The 12,825-nt window shown below is 43.7% G+C and overlaps 1 protein-coding gene across 6 annotated transcripts in view; it reads right to left on the bottom strand.

Moving 5' to 3' along the window:
• Nucleotides 1-8,645, bottom strand: part of PIP5K1B (phosphatidylinositol-4-phosphate 5-kinase type 1 beta) — a 115,331-nt gene extending 106,686 nt beyond the window's left edge. For 2 of the 6 annotated variants that reach the window (XM_087742666.1, XM_087742673.1), the window contains exons 1-2: nt 8,571-8,638; nt 5,439-5,656 (exon numbers count right to left, since the gene is read on the bottom strand). The gene's annotated coding sequence lies outside the window, so the exon portion shown is untranslated. Of the gene's footprint in view, nt 1-2,056; nt 2,187-5,438; nt 5,657-6,251; nt 6,401-8,570 lie in introns of those variants that run through there. The other 4 variants (XM_087742668.1, XM_087742667.1, XM_087742670.1 and 1 more) reach the window with 4 other exon arrangements.
• Between the last annotated feature and the right edge of the window lie 4,180 nt (nt 8,646-12,825).

Here is a 12,825-nt window from a genome sequence, read left to right as displayed (position 1 = left end):
GTTTGCATTAACACTTCAGACTCCAATGCAAGTGTATGCAAAGCACACAACAAAAAAGTCACACCTAGGTTTACACCAACGCATAACAAAAACTGCTATGTTGTCTAGCACGATAGTAACCTAAAGAAAGAGAAGCAACTTTGTAAACCCTAAACAAAGGCATGGGACAGCCTCACAAAATATCCAGTCTAGCTAGGCATTGGTATGTTTCTTGGCTATTTTGCATGAGAACACCACAGTACACTGAATCTGCTGTTTAACATATGCAGACAATTAAAATATTTCTCCACAGATCAAAATTAGTTGCCCGTGTTCTACATAATTCCAGACAGAGTGCTTGGGACTGAGCAAAGAAGACAGTTTACAATACTCCAAGCCTTAATTAAAGTTTTGAGGGCTAACAAGTAGGACGCTCCTCCTACTGTTGGAGTTTCTTTTTTCGAACACTGAAGCATAAGACTTTGAATAAAACATCCTTAGGAATACATTTCAGATGTGAAGCAGTACACGAACCATCCTAACCTAAATATCTATCGTTATAAGCTACTCATTCTTTAGTCCTGGCTCTGAAAAACCGTATTTTTTCAAAAACAAACAAACAAACGAAATGTTAATTTAACAGTGAACATTTTAGCAGGTATTCCTACATAAATGAAACAAGAGCAATTTGCCACTTACATTGCCATTTAAGAGGTCCTTCTGAATTACTCTGGATTATTTTATTGACAAGGTCTGAAACTCTTCCTTCTCAGAATCAGTATCACTAAAACTTTTCCTAAATTCATTGTTTTGCCTAGTTACAACAGAATTTTAAAAGGTATCTTAAAATTACACAGGTATTTGTGTTTTAATTTTAGGTACTTCTGATTTCTCATATTTGAATTCCATTATTTGCACACCAAGCAATAATATTCTATGTGTGTTCTCCTGCCTAGAAATCAGACATCAAACTGCCTCTTTGACAATGTCATCTCTGCTTTCTGCATATGCTAAGAATTACCATATTGACGTGACTGAAAATTAAAGCAGTCCTAGCAGCACCACATCTCTGTACGGTATCACCACCACACATTTCAGCAGAAGTCTAACAACCAAAGAAAAAGTGATCATGAAAGATTATGATCCTTACTCATCCACATTCTCAGTACTTTCAAACGATTTCTAGTGTAAAGACCAGCAAAGCCTCGAAGCAAAGTAAGGTTCCAATTTAGATTTCTATTGCCACTCAGAAATATATAATAATGTTCTTTCCATTTGCAATACTTCAGTGTCCTGCCATAGTGATCTGTGAATAGCTGGCAAAAGCTTTATATTGCAAACAAAACCTGATAACATGAAATGTACAAGTATCATTATTTAAGGAGATGACTTGTTACATCATCATGTTTGTATTAAAAACAAAACCAGAAGCTGTGGACTCCCATGAAAAGGTTTTCTGTTTCCTAGCCAAAGACCTCTTTATAATACTTCCTTTGTTTCCATGTCGAACAAAGTGACTGAACTTGGTAGGACATCTCTCTTCCCTCCCAGGACCTTCTGCTTCCACTCTGAATGTGAGTTTCTTTTCCTCAAAGTGTGTGCAAGGTTGAGTGGGGAATAAAGGACTAAGATACCAGTCCCTCAAAGGCTTCTGTGTGTGCCTGCCTTCATGCACTGCGATACACCTTACATGATCATCCATACTGACTTCCACATCACTTAAAATCAAGCAAAAACACCAGTTTTGGCAGAACCTGGGTACTCAAGTTTGACTTAAGTGTGTGCCCTCCATGCAATGTAAGCCACACACGCCTTTTTCTTTCCAGACTACTTACACAGAGCTCTTATACAAGACCACTTATATACAGATACAGAGGTCTTATAGAAGACCACTCCGAGGCACAGAAATACCACTTTATCTCTCTGCAACCTGGTGACAGGGAGCTGGGTGAGCTGGGTAAGAGGCAATCTCCACACCACACAAACCAGGACCACCCCCTCTGCTCTCTGAACAGACTCACATAAAACATATCACAAAGAAAAACAGTAAAGAGAGTAAAGGTGCAGTAATCTTTACCTCGACTCATAAGCCGAAAGACCACACTGCATGGGCAACCTCTCTATCATCCAGGAAGGTAAATTTTCACCCCTCCATCCTCAGGTAAACCTCTCCTGCTATGGTCAGCAGCCACACTGGAGAAAAAAGGCTGAACAGGATGATTTATTGCCTTAGCAATATTTTTTTAGAATTACGCATACAAAAATATTTATATATGCAAACAAAGCAGTACACAAGCCCCCTCAAATTTGTAAGACATTAGAACAAGGGAAGCACACACTAAAGCAAAGGTCCATGACATGTCTGGCACATCCCTTACTGGAGCTCTGAATGTCAAATTTGACACTGAAGTAACTTTAAATGTAAAGTGATCCAAAAAACGTAACTCAGGCAGCACTACTGAAAATAAAGTTCAGTGTTCTTACCTGAGATAGTTTTGGTTCTTTTCCAGAGGTGGAAAAAAAAAGTCACTGTCCTACCGTTATCAATGGTTGGCAGACAAGCCAACCGCATAGTGCTGCACATGCACACCTTCCTACTGAGGAGGAAGCACCAACAAGCCGTGTAGTGCTAACTGCCACACTGTAAACCTGGGCATGGTATCATACAAACATTGCGTTACTCTCAGGCAAAACATCTTGACTCATGACACATTAAAACTCAGACTTTAATTACGTACAAAGGGAAAGAACATCTGCAGAACCTTTCAAGGCAGAAAGTTATCTTAGCAGTATCCAGGGAATCCCACAATCTTTCAATTCAGTTCAATCATTCTCTGAAGATCTCCATATATATATATAGCCGTAACAGGAAGCCCATGAATTTCTAAACTCATTTTTAATAATACTAAAACTTTACAGCTTCAGTTAGGGAAGATACGTAGCCATAAAGACTGCTATCTTGACCCAAAAGAAATATTTTCATGAATCTCCTAATTGGAGACAGGCAGCAGTGGTGGCTGCAATGGATTTTTACATTACCCAAATAAAGACTTGGCTGCTCTCCATTTCTCTAGGTCTTGAGTGCTTAGGATGGTTTACCAACAACTGAGTTTGCTGGGGGGAAAAAAGAAAACAAAGAAAACACATTTCCCAAATTTCGTAAGCCAACAGATTACAAACTGTCCTCCAAATCACTCAGAGACCAGCAGAAACCTTTAGTAAGCTAAAAAAAAAATTAAGACCATTTGACACACAGCCTGTGACCCTACAGTTGCCTCAAAAATCATCAGTAATGAGCAAACCACTGTTTGAGACATGCTATCTCATGCAGTTAATCCTCTTCATGAACTGAAAAAATCAACCTTAGATTTGGGAAAGAAACAACAGTTTGTAATGAATCCAAGAGGAAACGCTTATTGGCTCTCGTGGTCTTGTGGCTAATGGCAGCAGACTTCACAAGAGTTTACATAACTAAATGGGAGTGCCATTCCAGCACTGGGAAACCTTTCTACACATGCCAGTCAGCAAGAGCAGCAAACTAACACAGGACAGGGGCCAGCACGGGCTACTAGCCCCAGTACAGACCAGGGGCTCCCATCAGCTTGCACCCTTGGTACCTCCCTGCTCCCCCAGCTACTGCTGCTGGGACTAGCTATGCTGAGACTTGGAGAGTGAAGGCACACCCCTGCTACAATTAAGCCATCATTTAGCTGCATGGATGTATCCTCTGGCATTTAGCTGACTCACACGGGTACCCAAGCCAAGAACTTCTCGTGAAAACAAACTCAGCAGGAGAAAAAAGCAAATTACTTTCCCAACAAAGAGGGACGGGAAGTTCTGGGTACAGAACAGCCCAAGGAGAAGCCGGCCCGTTCACTCCCTTTGCAGACACAGGTCTGCCCATGAGCTTTGCTACGCTATAGCCTGCGGCAACAAGAGAAAAAGCCCTGATGGGCACAGAAAGCGAGATTTAGACTAAGATGCAGACTAGGGACATGGCAGGGGCAATAGCTGTTGCAACCAAGCAACAAGTTTCTCTCTCTTGACTAGATTACAGGAACACTGACAGCAATCTCACATACTATTTTTTCGAGAGCAAAAGAAGCTAACAGGTCTCACTCTACTAATTCCACTTCTCTTCTGCCTCTCCACTGCCATTTACACACCCCCACAGCACAACCCCACAAATGGTTGTACCAGCAAATTGCACCAGTTAAAGAGTCAGTTGAAAAACAGCTGCCCTCCACACCGATTTCTTTTGTTGTTGCAAAGTTATTTTTAACCCGGATCAGTTCCGTGATCCGATATTATCACAAAGCCTCACCAACAGTTTTACAACCACGGTCAAACAAGTGGCAAACTGCCATAACAGTTGTAGTATTTTTAAGTCAGCTTTGGTGCTGAAGGCAACATCCCATTAAACTGCACTGCTCATCGAGCTATAAACTTAAAATGCTAGCAGCTTCCTTCAGTTCAAATGGCACAGCTATGTTTCTGGAGTTATGAACAAGATTTAATAACTGCATTTGTAAATTACAGCAATAGCTCTACTATTGAATAGTATTCAATTTTTTAAGTATTTGTGTAATTGAACCATCTTTGTATTTTTGTCCATTACACTTAACATAATTTTGATCATAAACTAGCAGCTCTAGTCAAAGGACACCAAGATAGGCTTTCCAATTTATATCTTCACGTGCCAGAAAACTGCCAACTCAGTAAGTTTGTACAGAGACAAAACGCGCCAAGCAGAACCTGATTCCAGATCCCGGGTACTTTTTTCATAGGATGAGTTTTATGATTCACAGTGAATTGGTCTCTACTAAGGGAGGATAAAAATCAGCCACTGGGCCGTGGCCTGCAGACATGCACTTCTGACACAGCATTGGATGAAATCTTTCAGCCTCTGTGTCTCAGCTCCAGGGTGTGTAATAAGGGTGTTCCCTGGCCTCAAAGAAACATTTTAAAAGGCCCATCACTATTTATACCTTTTGAAATACTGCAGTAACAAGGATGACATAAAAAACAAAGAGTACCAAACACAGGGGGCCGGCCAGGTGGCATGCAGTCACACAAGACATGAATCTCGAGCTAAAAGAGCTAGCAATAAAAATGAGCGCAATTAATAAAATGGCCATCATCCAGCACCCGCTTTACTAGACAGAAGCATCCTATGACTCTGCATGTACACAGCACCACACAAAATTTTACAAGTAACTTACTTCTTGACTATGATGCAGATCATAGCCGTGACATAAGAAACTAATGCTAGCTTACTGTTACTTTTAGTTTTTAAAAATATCTTATTTCAAAGCACAAAACACAAGCACATCTGGACAATGGTGAAAGTATACAAGGCAACTGCAAAACCTACAACTTCTCCCTACTTTGCTTATCACAAATAAAACAGCTAGTTTTACAGCAAGGATGAAATAACAGTAAAATAGTAGATATTGTACCTCGCCACAGGCTGATACGGTTTTCTAGTTCACAACTGGAGAATGAAGAGGGAAGGTAAAAGATGGGATTTCCAGCTCACTGAGGGAGGACTTGAAGTTTCTTCCTTACACAGAAGGAGAAAAAGCTCTTTCTGGACTGTACAAACATGAAGAATAAGACAAGACGCATGACCTCATAACCACAGCAGGAATCTGCGATGACAAACCAGACACTTGATCTATTTAGGGAAAATAAAATTCAGAATATCAGTGATGTGGGCCCACAACAAGCAGGTACAGTATAAAATGGATTCAAACACAAATTACACCTAGTAGATGAAGAATGGTCTAAGCTGTACCTAACACTGGATGGCAGGGAAGGCATGAGGACCCTCTTCTCAATCCCTGCCTAGCACCTTCAGTAAGACTTCATTTATAAAAGCATTTCATTGCATTTAACTTGTGCAGAGTTTGTTATTCAGTTCTAAGCAACATGGGGTTTTGAACATTACAACCTATACTGAACTGCTCATCTATATGCTTCTAAGTGCACGTTTTATTTGCCTGATTAGTGAAATTTGCTTTTTAGCTTCCACAGTATATAAATGTCAACTATAGCACCATATAATTACCAGCAATAACCAAAGTAATCACACTGAAACACCAGTAAGTATACATTCTGCAACCATTGTGTAAGACAAATGCTTAGGCAGGCTCTCAGCAATTGTTAGCACAGCACCGTACCCTGCAGGGTGCTGAAAACTGCACAGAAGCTGTGCCAGCTCTTATCTCCCCTTAAAACCAAATGGGGGGAGAAGGGGAAGCAGCACCCACCTTACGAACAGCTGCCCAGGTCCTAAGGAAAGGGCCAGCTTCTACCTTAAAGCAGCTGAGAACGCCAACACATTTAAAGTGCCTTGGTTACACAGATGATAAACACACAGAGTAGACACTGTACACATTGAGCTGCAAGAATCAGTAAGCACGTTTTCAACATTATACCACATTATGCAAGCCACACAGAAAGTATTCTCTATAGTTTCTAACCCATTCTGCTGCTGTCAAAAGTAAAAAAAGAAATCCCTTAGCTACCTACAGGCTAGATAAGAAACAGAACTGAAAAAAAAAAAAATCAACACCACTCCACAAATCCACACTATTACAGCAAACCATGTAAGCATATGCTTATTTTTAGGCATGTGTTTCAATTCTCCTGATATCAAGGAGACCTAAACACATAACTAAAGATTATGAACAGCCCTAAAGTAGCACCAATTGAACTCAGTGAAAGAAACCTCCTGCTGTTTCTAATGGTTTAAGGATCAATTAGTAAACTTAGAACATGATTTTCTACTCCCTGTTTTATCTAATTGGGGGAAGGGAAGGATCCAGGAAAGAGATGAAATACAGTAAAATAAGAAGAGTGAAAAGGAACATTTTCACAATCATGTTTTATGTTACCCTCAATATATTAATTACCAGAAACTGACCTTGAAAAACAAAACAGATTTAAGTATTTGTGTTCAATTTTGATTTTCATGAATCAATTTTGAGATGGCTACAAGGCAAAAAAGTACATTAAGGATGGAAGAAAGTATCTGGGTGGAGGAAGAGATGTGACAAGTTAAGAATTATTGTTTTATAGCTTTTGGAAGAGTCAGAGTAACAACTACATTAGGCATTCATCAGACTATGTATTCTCTGCTTTGAAGATCAAAGAATTTTGGGAGACCATTTAATGAACTTTATTAAAAAGCATCTCTACCACAATAAACCATGGGATAAACATCCTATAAATTTACGTTGAGACATAAAAAAAACAGTGGGTGCTACAATATACATTCACTGATTCCCAAACTGCCAATGGTCCTTATGTTAGGTTCATTTTATGGAGAGTTTCTCCGGTTTTAATTTTGATCTGAGCCGTCCTCCACCTTACATTACCCAAATGTGAGCTCAAAACATTTACATAAATACATAAATACTCTCTAGCAAAACAGAGGGAACAAAACCACTGTTTCTTCACCTTAAGCAATATCCTTTTAGAAGCAACATGAAACAAGTACATTTACATTTCCTTTGGGAGAGCTAACATAACATCCGCACCAAGTTCTCCTAAAGCAACAGCACATACCATAGCTGCGTTGTAGAGAAGCAGCATTAAAAAGGGGCGGGGGGGGGACGGGGACCAAACAACCTCTGATCACCCAAGCAGCGCACTGGAAACATTGCTATGTTAGGAAAGCCACTTTATGGTACTAAGAGTTAAGTTTACTACTTAAAGAGTTTCCTGCTGTCGAATGCTATTCAGCAAAATCGGCATCTTGGACAGAAGCGCCTCAGCCCGCCCCTGCCCCCCCGCTCCCCCAGCGGCAGCAGCCGGCAGCCGCCCGGCCGGAGCTCGGCGGGGATGGGCTGCGCGCCCCTCGGTGAGCTCCCGCACTGGCAGCACAGTTCGGTCCCGGCACAGCCAGTGCCTAAGGCGTGCAGGAACCTACCCCTCACAATTCCCTCACACGCCGCTGTTTTGTTTTGTTTTTTCTTAAAAGCTACAGTCCCGCAATTAAGAGACTTAGAAGTCCGTGGAAGTTCACAGAAGCACCACCCCCGCAAAAAATGCAAACACAGAAAGCCCAGAAACCAGGCGCGTTTTCTGTCAGTCCGGGCTGCCGCCGGCACGGCCTCGGGAGCAGGCGGGGCTCCCCAGCGGGGACGGGGACCAGCCCCGCCCGCCCGCCTCAGCACCTGCCCGAGCCCAGCCCGCGGCCCCCACCGCCCCCCAGCCCCCAACCCCGCGCCGCCCCGCTCCCCCACAGACCCCTCCCCGGGGGAAACTAAACAGCCCCAAAAACAAAATCAGGAAAAAAAAAACGGGACAGCCCGCGCCGAAGCCCCCCGCGGCGAGGCCGCCCGCCCCACGGGGGGCAAAAAACAAGGCAAGGAAAACCAGAGGCGCTGCACGTACAGATGCGCCCGCCTCACCCGGCGGGAGCCCGCGGCCAGCCTGTGAGGGCCGCCGGCGAGGCGCCCCCCGGGAGGCCTCCCCCCCCGCCTCCGGCGCCGCGCAGAGCCCCCCGGGGCCGCAGCGGAGGACCGGGCTGCCTCCCCCGCCGCCCCCGACCCGCCCGTACGGCAGCGCCGCCGCTCCCTCACCTCCAGCGCCGGTGTGTGGCGGCGTGAGGCGGGGCGGCGCGGCGCGGCGCGGCGGGCCGCGGCCCAGGCCCCGCCCTCAGGCCGGCTCCTCCCTCCCGCCCCGGGAGCCGAGGCGGCGGGGGCCGCCCGGTGTGCGCCCTGCCTGTGCTCCCCGCCCCGCCCGCGGGCCGTCGTCCCCGTGGCCCTGGCGGCCCCTCGTCGTCGCCTGCCGCCTTCTGCCCTGGGTTTGCGGGCGCTCTGGGCGCCGGAGGTTGTTTGGGGCACGGTGGGGGCCCAGGGCAGGTGAGCGGCTGGTGGCTGGGGGTCCCGGGTCCCTAGGAGACAGGGCTGCGAGGGGTCATGAAGGGCTGCTGCTGCTGTGGTGTGCAAGGCCGTGGTCGCCCACTGAAGTGTGACGGCACCTGTTGGTCCCTTTTTGGCATCAGGGACTCTGCCTCCGCAGCCGGCCGGCCGTTCGGGCCCAGCCTGTCAGCCTGGAGCGAAGGCTCACCGTCTGGTGCGTGCTCGCTTCCTTGCCTCTCCTTTCGTTTCTCCAGGATTGCGGTCATTCATCGCATGTGAGCTCCGAATACGGCTTCTCACATAAAACTACTTTTGGGCTGGCCACCAGGAGACACATACGCCCTGAGCAGGACCACACAAGAACTGTCACTGCAGGGTCTGCCTGGGCACTCCCATCTACACTGAGAAGGCCAAAAATCCAAGTTGTTAGTACCCCCAACGTCATGTACTTTCCATGTTCAAGTTTTGCTGGCCTCAGGGAGGTACTGAGGAGGAGGACAGTGAGGAAGGCTATCAATCAGTGTAGATTAATGAATGTAGAAAGGAAGCTGGGAGAACAAACGTGCAAAGATTTCTTACTGAAGAAGATGAGGGGTTGGTAGGACCTCATCCGCAACACTGCTGTGTTGAAGGAAACGTCTGTTCTACAGGGGCCTGAGCTCTTCTCAGGCGGCAGAGTGCTGGGGCTGTACCGCTGCCACGTGACCCAAGGCTGCACAGGTGGCTGTGCCTGCTCACTGCTCGAGAATGATTGCAAACCCGTAGCATCTGCTCAGGACCTTTTTATTCATGGTAGAATAGACTAGTCCCAAGCTAGACAAGACGAGTGCGTAATAACTGTGCATTTATAGCTGTAATTACTGGTATCGGATATGCTGACTCATGCACGTTGAATTCCAAGTGCAGAAGGAATTATTGTATGTGTGTGCGTGTTGAAGAAAAGAAATCACATAGCATTTCAACATGCTAGTTCCATTTTGTTCAAGGTCCTTACTTCACCCTGTTTTTTATCTGCCATGGTATTTATAACAAATGATAGCAGACCAACTACATTGTATGTTTACTCAAATCCATGAGCAGTAGTCACACCACTTAAATGATGATGGCTTGGCTAGGTCACAGCTGCAAGAGAGATCTCTGGTAAACTAGCTTCTGGTCTCTGGTGCCTCAATATCTGCTTTTCACACCAGTAGTAGTACAGTGGCTCATACACACTGCAGTCAGATGTGCCATCTGGCTCAGCTCTGAATCTTTAGAGTGGATGACACTTTCTTAATGTATTCAAAATCTGCAGCATTAACTAGCTTGTGGTGATATGAGTATTTGGAAGATGATGGAGAATAATCTAATACCATCAGGCCTTCTCAGAATTTCCTTTCGGATCTTTAAGGTGGACTGTTTCACATTACGTTTTCACCTCAACCGGCAAGACTGAGCTGTCTTACAGAACTCTTGCAAAGGAAGTTTTAAGAACTGCACATAGGAGTGACACCGATTACATGGGGTGAACAGGCAACACCAAGTCCCAGGCCCAAGAAGAAGAGCAGACAGAACCCCTAATTCCTCTTCCTGCAAAAAAGCATCCTAAAGTAGGAGAGTTTCTTCCTTCTTTCTTCTTTGTGCTGAACCAAACAGGTACCTGAATATTTTTTTCCACTCATGCGTGCACTCAGTAACAGTGCTGTATGATGTAAGAAAACTATCAGTAAATGACAGTTTATGAATCTCAATGACCATTTTCTTCTCACACTGCCAGGGTGGTAGCTATGTGCCCTGGGGTCTGACAGCAGCATCCTGCACAGATATACAAAAAACAGCCTGAGTTGCAACTAGCTATGGTAGTAGATTGCTCCTTACAATCTAATTTTCTGCAATTATCATTTTGGTAGATTACCCTGCACTGAATTCCATGCTAACACTTTATGCTGCTTACATCGTATGAGCTAGCGAGGTAACTGCAGGAAACCTGGAGCCATAAGTCTTAGTCCAACTGATTTTTCATATTCATATAATCACTCTCTGATGGGATAGATGGTGATGTTTATGTAGAGGACATTTGTGTTCATGGCTTCAAAATATTAAAACGTCTCACAACCTACGTATTTCTTCCACAAAATATTTGAGATGAGAAAAATACTATTGTTTTGTTTTATAAATGGGTGACTGAAGACATGTATTGACAATACACTACGGCAGAGTGACAATCAGGTATAAACTCACCTCACTGGTTCGGACTCCTTCAGACAGCTTATATGAATTAGCTTTGTGCTGATGAGTTTTTTACCTTTCCTCCCTCAACAGTTTACATTCTTCACTGTGTGGGAAGAAGTGTAAGTGTGTGCCATGCCTTAGCCAGGACAAGTTTATGCTACTGGGAGAGCCAGTGGTGCACAGGTCCAGGATGAATTTTGCTGGAACCATCAGCAGTTGCAGCTGGATCATTTTCCAATGCAGAACATTTAACATTTTTATTGCATCTTCACGTTGTCAAAGTATTTGCACAAAGATGGCACTATAGAGTGCTCAGTCACTGCAGGACACTTACGTGAGTTCCAGTTGTTTCTAATGGAGGAGTGAGATCAGATGATCAAAGTAATTTTTTTTGTTTTGAAATCTATGAGCCAGTGCTGATCTGAGCTACTAGCTGTGTACGTTCAGCATACAGAACGCAGCATCATGCGCAGATAGTATTTTAGGCCCACCTTAGTAATTTCATTTACAAGTTCCTTTGGTTTTACATATCCAGTAACCATGGACCAATTTTTGAAGGAAAGTTGCACATAGGAAGATTTACTTTCCTCAGCATTAAAAAAAAAAAAGAAACTAAGAAGGGATTTCCAGACATACAAAAATGCAGTAAGGGGCAACTTAGAGCCTTCTGTGTAGCAATGGGTAACAGCCTTTTGCATCAAAAACAGTCTTCTAGATCATGACTTATGCAGGAGGTAAAACTCAACATGCTGTTTCAATACTGACAATTCTGTGGTATGTTGATTTGGAGAGATTTTTTTTTTCCCTAGAAATGTATAGAACTACAAAGAGTTCTGTTTCTTCTCTTCATTAAAATAAGCAATTTTCTTCCCTCTCCTATGTTCCTCTCCCACCATGTCTTTGAAGAGTATGCAAGGTTATGTTAAAAGAAAAAAACCAAATTGTTTTCCAGTTCTACTGATTTGATCAGCTTATGAAAATAATTTTAAAAAATTATATATATCAAAATAATATTAAGCATGCTCATTAGGGATACACTTTACAGGAAATTAAAATTTATTGATCTCTTATATTTGTCTGAATATTCAAGGGCAGTTTCTCCTTTCTGTCTGGAAATTGCAGATATCATAAACTTCTTATATTCTTACATACTGTCAAGGAGATGTGAGCTATGGCATATCAGCTTGTCAACACTAAGCCTGAATTTTGTTTGCTGAAAACAAGGGCAGGAGAGAAGGCCTTATAAAAGGGCCTTAAATGCTTTTAAGAAAGCAGACCTTTTTCAATAGGGATTACCTGGATTTCTGATGACTGCTTTCACAAGAGCATGTCTTTGGTATATAAGAACTGATTGCTCCTTTCCCCCCCTTTTTTTTTTTGCTGCTCCACAAGCAACAGAGATAACTGAGCAGAGCTGGTCACTCAGCTGTGCTCTAGGAATCGGAGAGCTCATCATACAGATACTCACATAAGCTACGGTAATTCAAATGTTTGTCTACAAGTTGGCAAATCAGTCATCTTGATCCCTTCCTCAGAACAAAACCGTGGTCTTTGTACCATTTATATTATTATTCTGAACAGAACAGGTGCACTTTTCTGGAACCAATGAAATATGGGAAACTGTCTCCTCCCGAATCACTTTCTGCAGTCCAGCCAAGTTTACAAATAAATTCAGTATTTCTGGATTCCTCATCCACGACTGCGTCCTCTTAGCCACCCACGTATCCTTGCATTAGTGAACAGTTCTGCGACAAGCTGGGTT

This window comes from Nipponia nippon, unplaced genomic scaffold (genome assembly GCF_047370975.1).
Source record: "Nipponia nippon isolate SJK-2023a ecotype South Korea unplaced genomic scaffold, ASM4737097v1 scaffold_8, whole genome shotgun sequence".
In the NCBI taxonomy this organism is placed as follows: domain Eukaryota; kingdom Metazoa; phylum Chordata; class Aves; order Pelecaniformes; family Threskiornithidae; genus Nipponia; species Nipponia nippon.
The sequence above is the reverse complement of the archived record's forward strand: the minus strand, read 5'-3'. Positions and strand labels throughout refer to the sequence as shown.